Source organism: Schistocerca americana, chromosome 9, assembly GCF_021461395.2.
Source record: "Schistocerca americana isolate TAMUIC-IGC-003095 chromosome 9, iqSchAmer2.1, whole genome shotgun sequence".
NCBI classification, from domain to species: Eukaryota; Metazoa; Arthropoda; class Insecta; order Orthoptera; family Acrididae; genus Schistocerca; species Schistocerca americana.
In genome coordinates, this window is record NC_060127.1 from 223,096,587 (window position 1) to 223,113,888 (window position 17,302).

Sequence of the window (17,302 nt, forward strand, 5' to 3'; positions counted from 1 at the left end):
GAAAGTGAGAGTGTCAGTCCTCTTTTACTTAAGTCGGCATTGAGCCTTTTGAATTTAATTCCGATGCAATTTCTGTGTTTCATCGTCAATAAGAAGGTGCAAGGTATACAGTAAACCTGAAGTGAAGCATCGGAATCTAAAACTGGACTTACAGGAGAGTTTCAAATCATAGAAAGTGAGAGTGTTAGTCCTCTTCTACTTAGGTTGGCATTGTGCCTTTTGAATTTAATTCTGATGCAATTACTGTGTTTCATTGTCTATAAGAACGTCCAAGGGATACAGTAAACCTGAAGTGAAGCATCGGAATCTAAAACTGGAGTCACAGGAGTGATTATAATCATAGAAAGTTAGAGTGTCACTCCTCTTGTACTTAAGTCGGCATTATACCTTTTGTATTAAATTCGGATGCAAACTCTGTGTTTCATCGTCAATTAGAAGGTCCAAGGGATACAGTAAACCTGAAGTGAAGCATCGGAATCTAAAACTGGACTCACAGGAGAGGTTCAAATCATAGAAACTGAGAGTGTCAGTCCTCTTGTACTTAGGTCGGAATGGTGCCTTTTGAATTTAATTCCGATGCAATTTCTGTTTTTCATCGTCAATAAGAAGGTCCAAGGGAACCAGTAAACCTGAAGTGAAACATCGGAATCTAAAACTGGACTCACAGGAGAGGTTCAAAACAAAGAAAGTGAGAGTGTCAGTCCTCTTTTACTTAAGTCGGCATTGTGTGTTTTGAATTTAATTCCGATGCAATTTCTGTGTTTCATCGTCAATAAGAAGGTCCAAGAGATACAGTAAACATGAAGTGAAGCATCGGAATCTAAAACTGGACTCACATGAGTGGTTCAAATCATAGAAAGTTAGAGTGTCAGTCCTCTTGTTCTTAAGTCGGCATTGTGCCTTTTGAATTTAATTCCGATGCAATTTCTGTGTTTCATCGTCAATAAGAAGGTCCAAGGGATACAGTAAACCCGAAGTGAAGCATCGGAATCTAATAATGGACTCACAGCAGAGTTTCAAATCATAGAAAGTGAGATTGTCAGTCCTCTTTTACTTAAGTCGTTATTGTGCGGTTTGAATTTAATTCCGATGCAATTTCTATGTTTCATCGTCTATAAGAAGGTCCAAGGGATACAGTAAACCTGAAGTGAAGCATCGGAATCTAAAACTGGACTCACGGGAGAGGTTCAAATCAAAGAAAGTTAGAATGTCAGTCGTCTAGTACTTAAGTCGGCATTGTGCCATTTGTATTAAATTCGGGTGCAAACTCTGTGTTTGATCGTCAATACAAAGGTCCAAGGGATACAGTAAACCTGAAGCGAAGCATCGGAATCTAAAACTGGACTCACATGAGTGGTTCAAATCATAGAAAGTTAGAGTGTCAGTCCTCTTGTACTTAAGTCGGCATTGTGCCTTTTGAATATCATTCCGATGCAATTTCTGTGTTTCATCGTCAATAAGAAGGTCCAAGGGATATAGTAAACCTGAAGTGAAGCATCGGAAACTAATAATGGACTCACAGCAGAGTTTCAAATCATAGAAAGTGAGAGTGTCAGTCCTCTTTTACTTAAGTCGATATTGTGCGGTTTGAATTTAATTCCGATGCAATTTTTATGTTTCATCGTCTATAAGAAGGTCCAAGGGATACAGTAAACCTGAAGTGAAGCATCGGAATCTAAAACTGGACTCACAGGAGATGTTCAAATCATAGAAAGTGAGAGTGTCAGTCCTCTTGTACTTAAGTCGCCATTGTGATTTTTGTATTAAATTCGGATGCAATTTCTGTGTTTCATCGTCAATACGAAGGTCCAAGGGATACAGTAAACCTGAAGTGAAGCATCGGAATCTAAAACTCGACTCACAGGAGAGGTTCAAATCATAGAAAGTTAGAGTGTCAGTCCTCTTGTACTTAAGTCGGCATTGTACCGTTGGTATTAAATTCGGATGCAAACTCTGTGTTTCATCGTCAATCAGAAGGTCCAAGGGATACAGTTAACCTAAAGTGAAGCATCGGAATCTAAAACTGGACTCACAGGAAAAGTTCAAATCATAGAAAGTGAGAGTGACAGTCCTCTTGTACTTAAGTCGGAATTGTGCCTTTTGAATTTAATTCCGATGCAATTTCTGTTTTTCATCGTCAATAAGAACGCTTAAGGGATACAGTAAACCTGAAGTGAAACATCGGAATCTAAAACTGGACTCACAGGAGAGGTTCAAAACAAAGAAAGTGAGAGTGTCAGTCCTCTTTTACTTAAGTCGGCATTGAGCCTTTTGAATGTAATTCCGATGCAATTTCTGTGTTTCATCGGCAATAAGAAAGTGCAAGGTATACAGTAAACCTGAAGTGAAGCATCGGAATCTAAAACTGGACTTACAGGAGAGTTTCAAATCATAGAAAGTGAGAGTGTTAGTCCTCTTCTACTTAGGTTGGCATTGTGCCTTTTGAATTTAATTCTGATGCAATTACTGTGTTTCATTGTCTATAAGAACGTCCAAGGGATACAGTAAACCTGAAGTGAAGCATCGGAATCTAAAACTGGAGTCACAGGAGTGATTATAATCATAGAAAGTTAGAGTGTCACTCCTCTTGTACTTAAGTCGGTATTGTGAGTTTTGTATTAAATTCGGATGCAATTTCTGTGTTTCATCGTCAATAAGAAGGCCCAAGGTATACAGTAAACCTGAAGTGAAGCATCGGAATCTAAAACTGGACTCACAGGAGAGGTTCAAATCACAGAAAGTTAGAGTGTCACTCCTCTTGTACTCAAGTCGGTATTGTGCCATTTGTATTAAATTCGGATGCAATTTCTGTGTTTCATCGTCAATAAGAAAGTCCAAGGGGTACAGTAAACCTGAAGTGTAGCATCGGAATCTAAAACTGGACTCAAAGGAGAGGTTCAAATCATAGAAAGTTAGAATGTAAGTCCTCTTGTACGTAAGTCGGCATTGTGCCTTTTGTATTAAATTCGGATGCAATTTCTGTCTTTCATCGTCAATAAGAAGGTCCAAGGGATACAGTAAACCTTAAGTGAAGCATCGGAATCTATAACTGGACTCGCAGGAGAGGTTCAATCACAGAATGTTAGAGCGTTAGTCCTCTTTTACTTAAGACGGCATTGTTCTATTTGTATTAATTTCTAATGCGATTTCAGTGTTTTATCGTCAACATGAAGGTCCAAGGGATACAGTAAACCTGAAGTGAAGCATCGGAATCGAAATCTGACCTCACAGGAGAGGTTCGAATCATAGAAAGTGAGAGTGTCAGTCCTCTTGTACTTAAGTCGCCATTGTGATTTTTGTATTGAATTCGGATGCAATTTCTGTGTTTCATCGTCAATACGAAGGTCCAAGGGATACAGTAAACCTGAAGTGAAGCATCGGAATCTAAAACTGGACTCACAGGAGAGGTTCAAATCATAGAAAGTGAGAGTGTCAGTCCTCTTGTACTTGAGTCGGAATTGTGCCTTTTGAATTTAATTCCGATGCAATTTCTGTTTTTCATCGTCAATAACAAGGTTCAAGGTATACAGTACACCTGAAGTGATGCATCGGAATCTAAATCTGACCTCACAGGAGAAGTTCGAATCATGGAAAGTGAGAGTATCAGTGCTCTTGTACTTAAGTCGGCATTGTGCCATTTGTATTAAATTCGGATGCAATTTCTGTGTATCATCGTCAATAAGAATGTCCAAGGGATACAGTAAACCTGAAGTGAAGCATTGGAATCTAAAACTGGACTCACAGGATAGGTTCAAATCATAGAAAGTGAGAGTGTCAGTCCCCTTGTACTTAAGTCGCCATTGTGCCTTTTGTATTAAATTCGGATGCAATTTCTGTGTTTCATCGTCACTAAGAAGGTCCAAGGGATACAGTAAACCTGAGGTGAAGCATCGGAATCTAAAACTAGACTCACTGGATAGGCTCAAATCATAGACAGTTAGAGTGTCAGTCCTCTTGTACTTAAGTCGGCATTGTGCCTTTTGTACTAAATTCGGATGCAATTCCTGTGTTTCATAGTCAATAAGAAGGTCGAAGGGATACACTAAACCTGAAGTGAAACATAGGAATCTAAAACTGGAGTCACAGGAGAGGTTCAAACAATAGAAAGTTAGAGTGTAACTCCTCTTGTACTTAAGTCGGTATTGTGTGTTTTGTATTAAATTCGGATGCAGTTTCTGTGTTTTATCGTCAATAAGAAGGTCCAAGGGATACAGTAAACCTGAAGTGAAGCATCGGAATCTAAAACTGGACTCACGGGAGAGGTTCAAATCATAGAAAGTTAGAATGTCAGTCCTCTAGTACTTAAGTCGCCATTGTGCCTTTTGTATTAAATTCCGATGCAATTTCTGTGTTTCATCGTCAATAAGAAGGTCCAAGGGATACAGTAAACCTGAAGTGAAGCATCGGAATCTAATAATGGACTCACAGCAGAGTTTCAAATCATAGAAAGTGAGATTGTCAGTCCTCTTTTACTTAAGTCGTTATTGTGCGGTTTGAATTTAATTCCGATGCAATTTCTATGTTTCATCGTCTACAAGAAGGTCCAAGGGATACAGTAAACCTGAAGTGAAGCATCGGAATCTAAAACTGGACTCACAGGAGATGTCCAAATCATAGAAAGTGAGAGTGTCAGTCCTCTTGTACTTAAGTCAGCATTATACCTTTTGTATTAAATTCGGATGCAAACTCTGTGTTTCATCGTCAATTAGAAGGTCCAAGGGATACAGTAAACCTGAAGTGAAGCATCGGAATCTAAAACTGGACTCACAGGAGAGGTTCAAATATTAGAAACTGAGAGTGTCAGTCCTCTTGTACTTAGGTCGGAATGGTGCCTTTTGAATTTAATTCCGATGCAATTTCTGTTTTTCATCGTCAATAAGAAGGTCCAAGGGATACAGTAAACCTGAAGTGAAACATCGGAATCTAAAACTGGACTCACAGGAGAGGTTCAAAACAAAGAAAGTGAGAGTGTCAGTCCTCTTTTACTTAATTCGGCATTGTGTGTTTTGAATTTAATTCCGATGCAATTTCTGTGTTTCATCGTCAATAAGAAGGTCCAAGAGATACAGTAAACATGAAGTGAAGCATCGGAATCTAAAACTGGACTCACATGAGTGGTTCAAATCATAGAAAGTTAGAGTGTCAGTCCTCTTGTACTTAAGTCGGCATTATACCTTTTGTATTAAATTCGGATGCAAACTCTGTGTTTCATCGTCAATTAGAAGGTCCAAGGGATACAGTAAACCTGAAGTGAAGCATCGTAATCTAAAACTGGACTCACAGGAGAGGTTGAAATCATAGAAACTGAGAGTGTCAGTCCTCTTGTACTTAGGTCGGAATGGTGCCTTTTGAATTTAATTCCGATGCAATTTCTGTTTTTCATCGTCAATAAGAAGGTCCAAGGGATACAGTAAACCTGAAGTGAAACATCGGAATCTAAAACTGGACTCACAGGAGAGGTTCAAAACAAAGAAAGTGAGAGTGTCAGTCCTCTTTTACTTAAGTCGGCATTGTGTGTTTTGAATTTAATTCCGATGCAATTTCTGTGTTTCATCGTCAATAAGAAGGTCCAAGAGATACCGTAAACATGAAGTGAAGCATCGGAATCTAAAACTGGACTCACAGGAAATGTTCAAATCATTGAAAGTGAGAGTGTCAGTCCTCTTGTACTTAAGTCGCCATTGTGATTTTTGTATAAAATTCGGATGTAATTTCTGTGTTTCATCGTCAACAAGAAGGTCCAAGGTATACAGTAACCTGAAGTGAAGCAAAGGAATCTAAAACTGGACTCACAGGAGAGGTTCAAATCATAGAAAGTTAGAGTGTCAGTCCTCTTGCACTTAAGTCGGCATTGTACCTTTTGTATTAAATTCGGATGCAAACTCTGTGTTTCATCGTCAATTAGAAGGTCCAAGGGATACAGTAAACCTGAAGTGAAGCATCGGAATCTAAAACTGGACTCACAGGAGAGGTTTAAATCATAGAAAGTGAGAGTGTCAGTCCTCTAGTACTTAAGTCGGCATTGAACCTTTTGAATTTAATTCCGATGCAATTTCTGTGTTTCATCGTCAATAAGAAGGTGCAAGGTATACTGTATACCTGAAGTGAAGCATCGGAATCTAAAACTGGACTTACAGGAGAGGTTCAAATCATAGAAAGTGAGAGTGTTAGTCCTCTTCTACTTAGGTCGGCATTGTGCCTTTTGAATTTATTTCCGATGCAATTTCTGTGTTTCATCGTCTATAAGAACGTCCAAGGGATACAGTAAACCTGAAGTGAAGCATCGGAATCTTAAACTGGAGTCACAGGAGTGATTATAATCATAGAAAGTTAGAGTGTCACTCCTCTTGTACTTAAGTCGGTATTGTGAGTTTTGTATTAAATTCGGATGCAATTTCTGTGTTTCATCGTCAATAAGAAGGCCCAAGGTATACAGTAAACCTGAAGTGAAGCATCGGAATCTAAAACTGGACTCACAGGAGAGGTTCAAATCATAGAAAGTTAGAGTGTCACTCCTCTTGTACTCAAGTCGGTATTGTGCCATTTGTATTAAATTCGGATGCAATTTCTGTGTTTCATCGTCAATAAGAAAGTCCAAGGGGTACTGTAAACCTGAAGTGAAGCATCGGAATCTAAAACTGGACTCACAGGAGAGGTTCAAATCATAGAAAGTTAGAATGTTAGTCCTCTTGTACTTAAGTCGGCATTGTGCAGTTTGTATTAAATTCGGATGCAATTTCTGTCTTTCATCGTCAATAAGAAGGTCCAAGGGATTCAGTATACCTTAAGTGAAGCATCGGAATCTAAAACTGGACTCGCAGGAGAGGTTCAATCACAGAATGTTAGAGCGTCAGTCCTCTTTTACTTAAGACGGCATTGTGCTATTTGTATTAATTTCTAATGCGATTTCAGTGTTTTATCGTCAACAAGAAGGTCCAAGGGATACAGTAAACCTGAAGTGAAGCATCGGAATCTAAATCTGACCTCACAGGAGAGGTTCGAATCATAGAAAGTGAGAGTGTCAGTCCTCTTGTACTTAAGTCGCCATTGTGATTTTTGTATTAAATTCGGATGCAATTTCTGTGTTTCATCGTCAATACGAAGGTCCAAGGGATACAGTAAACCTCAAGTGAAGCATCGGAATCTAAAACTGGACTCACAGGAGAGGTTCAAATCATAGAAAGTGAGAGCGTCAGTCCTCTTATACTTAAGTCGTAATTGTGCCTTTTGAATTTAATTCCGATGCAATTTCTGTTTTTCATCGTCTATAAGAAGGTGCAAGGTATACAGTAAACCTGAAGTGAAGCATCGGAATCTAGAACTGGACTCACTCGAGAGGTTCAAATCATAGAAAGTTAGAGTGTCAGTCCTCTTGTACTTAAGTCGGCATTGTGCGTTTTGAATTTAATTACGATGCAATTTCTATGTTTCATCGTCAATAAGAAGGTCCAAGGGATACAGTAAACCAGAAGTGAAGCATCGGAATCTAAAACTGGACTCACAGGAGAGGTTCAAAACAAAGAAAGTGAGAGTGTCAGTCCTCTTTCACTTAAGTCGGCATTGTGTTTTTTGAATTTAATTCCGATGCAATTTCAGTGTTTCATCGTCAATAAGAAGGTCCGAGGGATACAGTAAACCTGAAGTGAAGCATCGGAATCTAAAACTGGACTCACAGGAGATGTTCAAATCATAGAAAGTGAGAGTGTCAGTCCTCTTGTACTTAAGGCTCCATTGTGATTTTTGTATTAAATTCGGATGTAATTTCTGTGTTTCATCGTCAATAAGATGGTCCAAGGTATACAGTAACCAGAAGTGAAGCAAAGGAATCTAAAACTGGACTCACAGGAGAGGTTCAAATCATAGAATGTTAGAGTGTCAGTCCTCTTGCACTTAAGTCGGCATTGTACCTTTTGTATTAAATTCGGATGCAAACTCTGTGTTTCATCGTCAATTTGAAGGTCCAAGGGATACAGTAAACCTGAAGTGAAGCATCGGAATCTAAAACTGGACTCACAGGAGAGGTTCAAATCATAGAAAGTGAGAGTGTTAGTCCTCTTCTACTTAGGTCGGCATTGTGCCTTTTGAATTTTATTCCGATGCAACTTCTGTGTTTCATCGTCAATAAGAACGTCCAAGGGATACAGTAAACCTGAAGTGAAGCATCGGAATCTAAAACTGGACTCACAGGAGAGATTCAAATCATAGAAAGTTAGAGTGACACTCCTCTTGTACTTAAGTCGGCATTGTGCCATTTCTATTAAATTCGGATGCAATTCCTGTGTTTCATAGTCAATAAGAAGGTCCAAGGGATACACTAAACCTGAAGTGAAACATCGGAATCTAAAACTGGAGTCACAGCAGTGATTATAATCATAGAAAGTTAGAGTGTCACTCCGCTTGTACTTAAGTCGGTATTGTGAGTTTTGTATTAAATTCGGATGCAATTTCTGTGTTTCATCGTCAATAAGAAGGCCCAAGGTATACAGTAAACCTGAAGTGAAGCATCGGAATCTAAAACTGGACTCACAGGGGGGGTTCAAATCATAGAAAGTTAGAGTGTCACTCCTCTTGTACTCAAGTCGGTATTGTGCCATTTGCATTAAATTCGGATGCAATTTCTGTGTTTCATCGTCAATAAGAAAGTCCAAGGGGTACTGTAAACCTGAAGTGAAGCATCGGAATCTAAAACTGGACTCACAGGAGAGGTTCAAATCATAGAAAGTTAGAATGTAAGTCCTCTTGTACTTAAGTCGGCATTGTGCATTTTGTATTAAATTCGGATGCAATTTCTGTCTTTCATCGTCAATAAGAAGGTCCAAGGGATTCAGTATACCTTAAGTGAAGCATCGGAATCTAAAACTGGACTCGCAGGAGAGGTTCAATCACAGAATGTTAGAGCGTCAGTCCTCTTTTACTTAAGACGGCATTGTGCTATTTGTATTAATTTCTAATGCGATTTCAGTGTTTTATCGTCAACAAGAAGGTCCAAGGGATACAGTAAACCTGAAGTGAAGCATCGGAATCTAAATCTGACCTCACAGGAGAGGATCGAATCATAGAAAGTGAGAGTGTCAGTCCTCTTGTACTTAAGTCGCCATTGTGATTTTTGTATTCAATTCGGATGCAATTTCTGTGTTTCATCGTCAATACGAAGGTCCAAGGGATACAGTAAACCTCAAGTGAAGCATCGGAATCTAAAACTGGACTCACAGGAGAGGTTCAAATCATAGAAAGTGAGAGTTTCAGTCCTCTTGTACTTAAGTCGTAATTGTGCCTTTTGAATTTAATTCCGATGCAATTTCTGTGTTTCATCGTCAATAAGAACGTCCAAGGGATACAGTAAACCTGTATTGAAGCATCGGAATCTAAAACTGGACTCACAGGAGAGATTCAAATCATAGAAAGTTAGAGTGACACTCCTCTTGTACTTAAGTCGGTATTGTGAGTTTTGTATTAAATTCGGATGGAATTTCTGTGTTTCATCGTCAATAAGAAGGTCCAAGGTATACAGTAAACCTGAAGTGAAGCATCGGAATCTAAAACTGGACTCACAGGAGAGGTTCAAATCATAGAAAGATAGAGTGTCACTCCTCTTGTACTCAAGTTGGTATTGTGCGTTTTGTATTAAATTCCGATGCAGTTTTGTATTTTATCGTCAATAAGAAGGTCCAAGGGATACAGTAAACCTGGAGTGAAGCATCGGAATCTAAAACTGACTTCACAGGAGAGGTTCAAATCATAGAAAGTGAGAGTGTCAGTCCTATTGTACTTAAGTCGGCATTGTGCCATTTGTATTAAATTCGGATGCAATTTCTGTGTTTCATCGTCAATAAGAAGGTCCAAGGCATACAGTTAACCTGAAGTGAAGCATCGGAATTTAAAACTGGACTCACAGGAGAGGTTCAAATCATAGAAAGTGAGAGTGTCAGTCCTCTTTTACTTATGTCGGGATATTGCGTTTTGAATTTAATTCCGATGCAATTTCTGTGTTTCATCGTCAATAAGAAGGTCCAAGAAATACAGTAGACCTGAAGTGAAGCATCGGAATCTAAAACTGGACTCACAGGAGAGGTTCAAATCATAGAAAGTGAGAGTGTTAGTCCTCTTCTACTTAGGTCGGCATTGTGCCTTTTGAATTTAATTCCGATGCAATTTCTGTGTTTCATCGTCAATAAGAACGTCCAAGGGGTACAGTAAACTTGAAGTGAAGCATCGGAATCTAAAACTGGACTCACAGGAGGGATTCAAATCATAGAAAGTTAGAGTGACACTCCTCTTGTACTTAAGTCGGTATTGTGAGTTTTGTATTAAATTCGGATGCAATTTCTGTGTTTCATCGTCAATAAGAAGGTCCAAGGTATACAGTAAACCTGAAGTGAAGCATAGGAATCTAAAACTGGACTCACAGGTGAGGTTCAAATCATAGAAAGTTAGAGTGTCACTCCTCTTGTACTTAAGTCGACATTGTTGCCATTTGTATTAAATTCGGATGCTATTTCTGTGTTTCATCGTCAATAAGAAGGTCCAGGGATACAGTAAACCTGAAGTGAAGCAGCGGAATCCTAAACTGGACTCACAGGAGAGGTTCGAATCATAGAAAGTGAGAGTGTCAGTCCTCTTGTACTTAAGTCGGCATTGTGCCATTTGTATTAAATTCAGATGGAATTCCTGTGTTTCATAGTCAATAAGAAGGTGCAAGGGATACACTAAACCTGAAGTGAAACATCGGAATCTAAAACTGGACTCACAGGAGAGGTTCAAATCATAGAAAGTAAGAGTGTAACTCCTCTTGTACTTAAGTCGGTATTGTGCGTTTTGTATTAAATTCCGATGCAGTTTCTATTTTATCGTCAATAAGAAGGTCCAAGGGATACAGTAAACCTGAAGTGAAGCATCGGAATCTAAAACTGACTTTACAGGAGAAGTTCAAATCATAGAAAGTGAGAGTGTCAGTCCTATTGTACTTAAGTCGGCATTGTGCATTTGTATTAAATTCGGATGCAATTTCTGTGTATCATCGTCAATAAGAAGGTCCAAGGGATACAGTAAACCTGTAGTGAAGCATCGGAATCGCAAACTGCACTCACAGGAGAGATTCAAATCATAGAATGTTAGAGTGGCAGTCCTCTATTACTTAAGACGGCATTGTGCCATTTGTATTAAATTCAGATGCAAATTTCTGTGTTTCATCGTCAATAAGAAGGTCCAAGGGATACAGTAAACCTGAAGTGAAGCATCAGAATCTAAAACTGGACTCACAGGAGAGGTTCAAATCATAGAAAGTTAGACTGTCTGTCCTCTTTTACTTAAGTCGGCATTGTGCCTTTTGTATTAAATTCCGATGCAATTTCCGTGTTTCATCGTCAATCAGAAGGTGCAAGGTATACAGTAAACCTGAAGTGAAGCATCGGAATTTAAAACTGGACTCACCGGAAAGGTTCAAATCATAGAAAGTGACAGTGTCAGTCCTCTTGTACTTAAGTCGGCATTGTGCCATTTGTATTAAATTCGGATCCAATTCCTGTGTCTCATAATCAATAAGAAGGTCCAAGGGATACACTAAACCTGAAGTGAAACATCGGAATCAAAAACTGGACTCACAGGAGAGGTTCAAATCATAGAAAGTTAGAGTGTCACTCCTCTTGTACTTAAGTCGGTATTGTGCCTTTTGTATTAAATTCGGATGCAATTTCTGTGTTTTATCGTCAATAGGAAGGTCCAAATGATACAGTAAACCTGAAGTGAAGCATCGGAATCTAAAAGTGGACTCACAGGAGAGGTTCAAATCATAGAAAGTAAGAGTGTCAGTCCTCTTGTACTTAAGTCGGCATTGTGCCATTTGTATTAAATTCGGATGCAATTCCTGTGTCTCATAATCAATAAGAAGGTCCAAGGGATACACTAAACCTGAAGTGAAACATCGGAATCTAAAACTGGATTCACAGGAGAGGTTCAAATCATAGAAAGTTAGTGTGTCTGTCCTCTTGTACTTGAGTCGGCATTGTACCTTTAGTATTAAATTCGGATGCAAACTCTGTGTTTCATCGTCAATTAGAAGTCCAAGAATACAGTAAACCTGAAGTGAAGCATCGGAATGTAAAACTAGACTCACAGGAGAGGTTCAAATCATAGAAAGTGAGAGTGTCAGTCCTCTTGTACTTAAGTCGGCATTGTGCCTTTTGAATTTAATTCCGATTCAATTTCTGTGTTTCATCGTCAATAAGAAGCTGCAAGGTATACAGTAAATCTGAAGTGAAGCATCGTAATCTAAAACTGGACTCACAGGAGAGGTTCAAATCATAGAAAGTGAGAGTGTTAGTCCTCTTCTACTTAGGTCGGCACTGTGCCTTTTGAATTTAATTCCGATACAATTTCTGTGTTTCATTGTCAATAAGAACGTCCAAGAGATACAGTAAACCTGAAGTGAAGCATCGGAATCTAAAACTTGACTCACAGGAGAGGTTCGAATCATAGAAAGTGAGAGTGTCAGTCCTCTTGTACTTAAGTCGGCATTGTGCCATTTGTATTAAATTCGGATGCAATTTCTGTGTTTCATCGACAATAAGAATGTCCAAGGGATACAGTAAACCTGAGGTGAAGCATCGGAATCTAAAACTGGACTCACAGGAGAGGTTCAAATCATAGATAGTGAGAGTGTCAGTCCTCTTGTACTTAAGTCACCATTGTGACTTTTGTATTAATTTCGGATGCAATTTCTGTGTTTCATCGTCAACAAGAAGGTCCAACGGATACAGTAAACCTGAAGTGAAGCATCGGAATCTAAAACTGGACTCACAGGAGATGTTCAAATCATAGAAAGTGAGATTGTCGGTCCTCTTCTACTAAAGTCGCCATTGTGATTTTTGTATTAAATTCGGATTCAATTTTTGTGTTTCATCGTCAATAAGAAGGTCCAAGGGATACAGTAAACCTGAAGTGAAGCATCGGAATCTAAAACTGGACTCACAGGAAAGGTGCAAATCATAGAAAGTTAGAGTGTCAGGCCTCTTGTACTTAAGTCGGCATTGTACCCTTTGTATTAAATTCGGATGCAATATCTGTGTTTCATCGTCAATAAGAAGGTCCAAGGGATACCGTAAACCTGAAGTGAAGCATCGGAATGTAAAACTGGACTCACAGGAGAGGTTCAAATCATAGAAAGTGAGAGTGTCAGTCCTCTTGTACTTAAGTCGGCATTGTGCCTTTTGAATTTAATTCCGATCAATTTCTGTGTTTATACGTCAATAAGAAGGTGCAAGGTATACTGTAACCCTAAAGTGAAGCATCGGAATTTAAAACTGGACTCACAGGAGAGGTTCAATTCATAGAATGTGAGAGTGTTAGTCGTCTTCTACTTAGGTCGGCACTGTGCCTTTTGAATTTAATTCCGAAGCAATTTCTGTGTTTCATCGTCAATAAGAACGTCCAAGGGATACAGTAAACCTGAAGTGAAGCATCGGAATCTAAAACTGGACTCACAGGAAAGGTGCAAATCATAGAAAGTTAGAGTGTCAGTCCTCTTGTACTTAAGTCGGCATTGTGCCTTTTGAATTTAATTCCGATGCAATTTCTGTGTTTCATCGTCAATAAGAAGGTCCAACGGATACAGTAAACCTGAAGTGAAGCATCGGAATCTAAAACTGGACTCACAGGAGATGTTCAAATCATAGAAAGTGAGAGTGTCAGTCCTCTTGTACTTAAGTCGCCATTGTGATTTTTGTATTAAATTCGGATGCAATTTCTGTGTATCATCGTCAATACGAAGGTCCAAGGGATACAGTAAACCTGAAGTGAAGCATCGGAATCTAAAACTGGACTCACAGGAGAGGTTCAAATCATAGAAAGTGAGAGTGTCAGTCCTCTTGTACTTAAGTCGGAATTGTGCCTTTTGAATTTAATTCCGGTGCAATTTCTGTTTTTCATCGTCAACAAGAACGTCCAAGGGATACAGTAAACCTGAAGTGAAACATCGGAATCTAAAACTGGACTCACAGGAGAGGTTCAAAACAAAGAAAGTGAGAGTGTCAGTCCTCTTTTACTTAAGTCGGCATTGTGTGTTTTGAATTTAATTCCGATGCAATTTCTGTGTTTCATCGTCAATAAGAAGGTCCAAGGGATTCAGTAAACCTGAAGTGAAGCATCGGAATCTAAAACTGGACTCACAGGAGATGTTTAAATCATTGAAAATGAGAGTGTCAGTCCTCTTGTACTTAAGTCGGCATTGTGCCTTTTGAATTTAATTCCGATGCAATTACTGTGTTTCATCGTCTATAAGAACGTCCAAGGGATACAGTAAACCTGAAGTGAAGCATCGGAATCTAAAACTGGACTCACAGGAGTGATTATAATCATAGAAAGTTAGAGTGTCACTCCTCTTGTACTTAAGTCGGTATTGTGGGTTTTGTATTAAATTCGGATGCAATTTCTGTGTTTCATCGTCAATAAGAAGGCCCAAGGTATACAGTAAACCTGAAGTGAAGCATCGGAATCTAAAACTGGACTCACAGGAGAGGTTCAAATCACAGAAAGTTAGAGTGTCACTCCTCTTACACTCAAGTCGGTATTGTGCCATTTGTATTAAATTCGGATGCAATTTCTGTGTTTCATCGTCAATAAAAAAGTCCAAGGGGTTCAGTAAACCTGAAGTGAAGCATCGGAATCTAAAACTGGACTCAAAGGAGAGGTTCAAATCATAGAAAGTTAGAATGTAAGTCCTCTTGTACGTAAGTCGGCATTGTGCCTTTTGTATTAAATTCGGATGCAATTTCTGCCTTTCATCGTCAATAAGAAGGTCCAAGGGATACAGTAAACCTTAAGTGAAGCATCGGAATCTAAAACCTGACTCGCAGGAGAGGTTCAATCACAGAATGTTAGAGCGTTAGTCCTCTTTTACTTAAGACGGCATTGTGCTATTTGTATTAATTTCTAATGCGATTTCAGTGTTTTATCGTCAACATGAAGGTCCAAGGGATGCAGTAAACCTGAAGTAAAGCATCGGAATCTAAATCTGACCTCACAGGAGAGGTTCGAATTATAGAAAGTGAGAGTGTCAGTCCTCTTGTACTTAAGTCGCCATTGTGATTTTTGTATTGAATTCGGATGCAATTTCTGTGTTTCATCGTCAATACGAAGGTCCAAGGGATACAGTAAACCTGAAGTGAAGCATCGGAATCTAAAACTGGTCTCACAGGAGAGGTTCAAATCATAGAAAGTTAGAGTGTCAGTCCTCTTGTACTTAAGTCGGCATTGTACCTTTTGTATTAAATGCGGATGCAAACTCTGTGTTTCATCGTCAATTAGAAGGTCCAAGGGATACAGTAAACCTGAAGTGAAGCATCGGAATCTAAAACTTGACTCACAGGAGAGGTTCAAATCATAGAAAGTGAGAGTGTCAGTCCTCTTGTACTTATGTCGGAATTGTGCCTTTTGAATTTAATTCCGATGCAATTTCTGTTTTTCATCGTCAATAAGAAGGTTCAAGGTATACAGTAAACCTGAAGTGAAGCATCGGAATCTAAATCTGACCTCACAGGAGAAGTTCGAATCATGGAAAGTGAGAGTATCAGTGCTCTTTTACTTAAGTCGGCATTGTGCCATTTGTATTAAATTCGGATGCAATTTCTGTGAATCATCGTCAATAAGAAGGTCCAAGGGATACAGTAAACCTGAAGTGAAGCATTGGAATCTAAAACTGGACTCACAGGATAGGTTCAAATCATAGAAAGTGAGAGTGTCAGTCCCCTTGTACTTAAGTCGCCATTGTGCCTTTTGTATTAAATTCGGATGCAATTTCTGTGTTTCATCGTCACTAAGAAGGTCCAAGGGATACAGTAAACCTGAGGTGAAGCATCGGAATCTAAAACTAGACTCACTGGATAGGCTCAAATCATAGACAGTTAGAGTGTCAGTCCTCTTGTACTTAAGTCGGCATAGTGCATTTTGTATTAAATTCGGATGCAAACTCTGTGTTTCATCGTCAATAAGAAGGTCCAAGGGAAACAGTAAACCTGAAGTGAAGCATCGGAATCTAAAACTGGACTCACTGGAGAGGTTCAAATCATAGAAAGTTAGAGTGTCAGTCCTCTTGTACTTAAGTCGGCATTGTGCCTTTTGTATTGAATTCGGATGCAATTCCTGTGTTTCATAGTCAATAAGAAGGTCGAAGGGATACACTAAACCTGAAGTGAAACATCGGAATCTAAAACTGGAGTCACAGGAGAGGTTCAAACAATAGAAAGTTAGAGTGTAACTCCTCTTGTACTTAAGTCGGTATTGTGTGTTTTGTATTAAATTCGGATGCAGTTTCTGTGTTTCATCGTCAATAAGAAGGTACAAGGGATACAGTAAACCTGAAGTGAAGCATCGGAATCTAAAACTGACTTCACAGGAGAGGTTCAAATCATAGAAAGTGAGAGTGTCTGTCCTATTGTACTTAATTCGGCATTGTGCCATTTGTATTAAATTCGGATGCAATTTCTGTGTTTCATCGTCAATAAGAAGGTCCAACGGAAACTGTAAACCTGAAGTGAAGCATCGGAATCTAAAACTGGACTCACTGGAGAGGATCGAATCATAGAGAGTGAGAGTGTCAGTCCTCTTGTACTTAAGTTGGCATTGTGCCATTTGTATTAAATTCGGATGCAATTTCTGTGTTTCATCGTCAATAAGAAAGTCCAACAGATACAGTAAACCTGAGGTGAAGCATCGGAATCTAAACTGGACTCACAGGAGAGGTTCAAATCATACAAAGTGAGAGTGTCAGTCCTCTTGTAATTAAGTCACCATTGTGACTTTTGTATTAATTTCGGATGCAATTTCTGTGTTTCATCGTCAATAAGAAGGTCCAAAGGATACAGTAAACCTGAAGTGAAGCATCGGAATCTAAAACTGGACTCACGGGAGAGGTTCAAATCATAGAAAGTTAGAATGTCAGTCCTCTAGTACTTAAGTCGCCATTGTGCCTTTTGTATTAAATTCGGGTGCAAACTCTGTGTTTGATCGTCAATACAAAGGTCCAAGCGATACAGTAAACCCGAAGTGAAGCATCGGAATCTAAAACTGGACTCACTTAAGTGGTTCAAATCATAGAAAGTTAGAGTGTCAGTCCTCTTGTACTTAAGTCGGCATTGTGCCTTTTGAATTTAATTCCGATGCAATTTCTGTGTTTCATCGTCAATAAGAAGGGCCAAGGGATACAGTAAACCTGAAGTGAAGCATCGGAATCTAATAATGGACTCACAGCAGAGTTTCAAATCATAGAAAGTGAGATTGTCAGTCCTCTTTTACTTAAGTCGTTATTGCG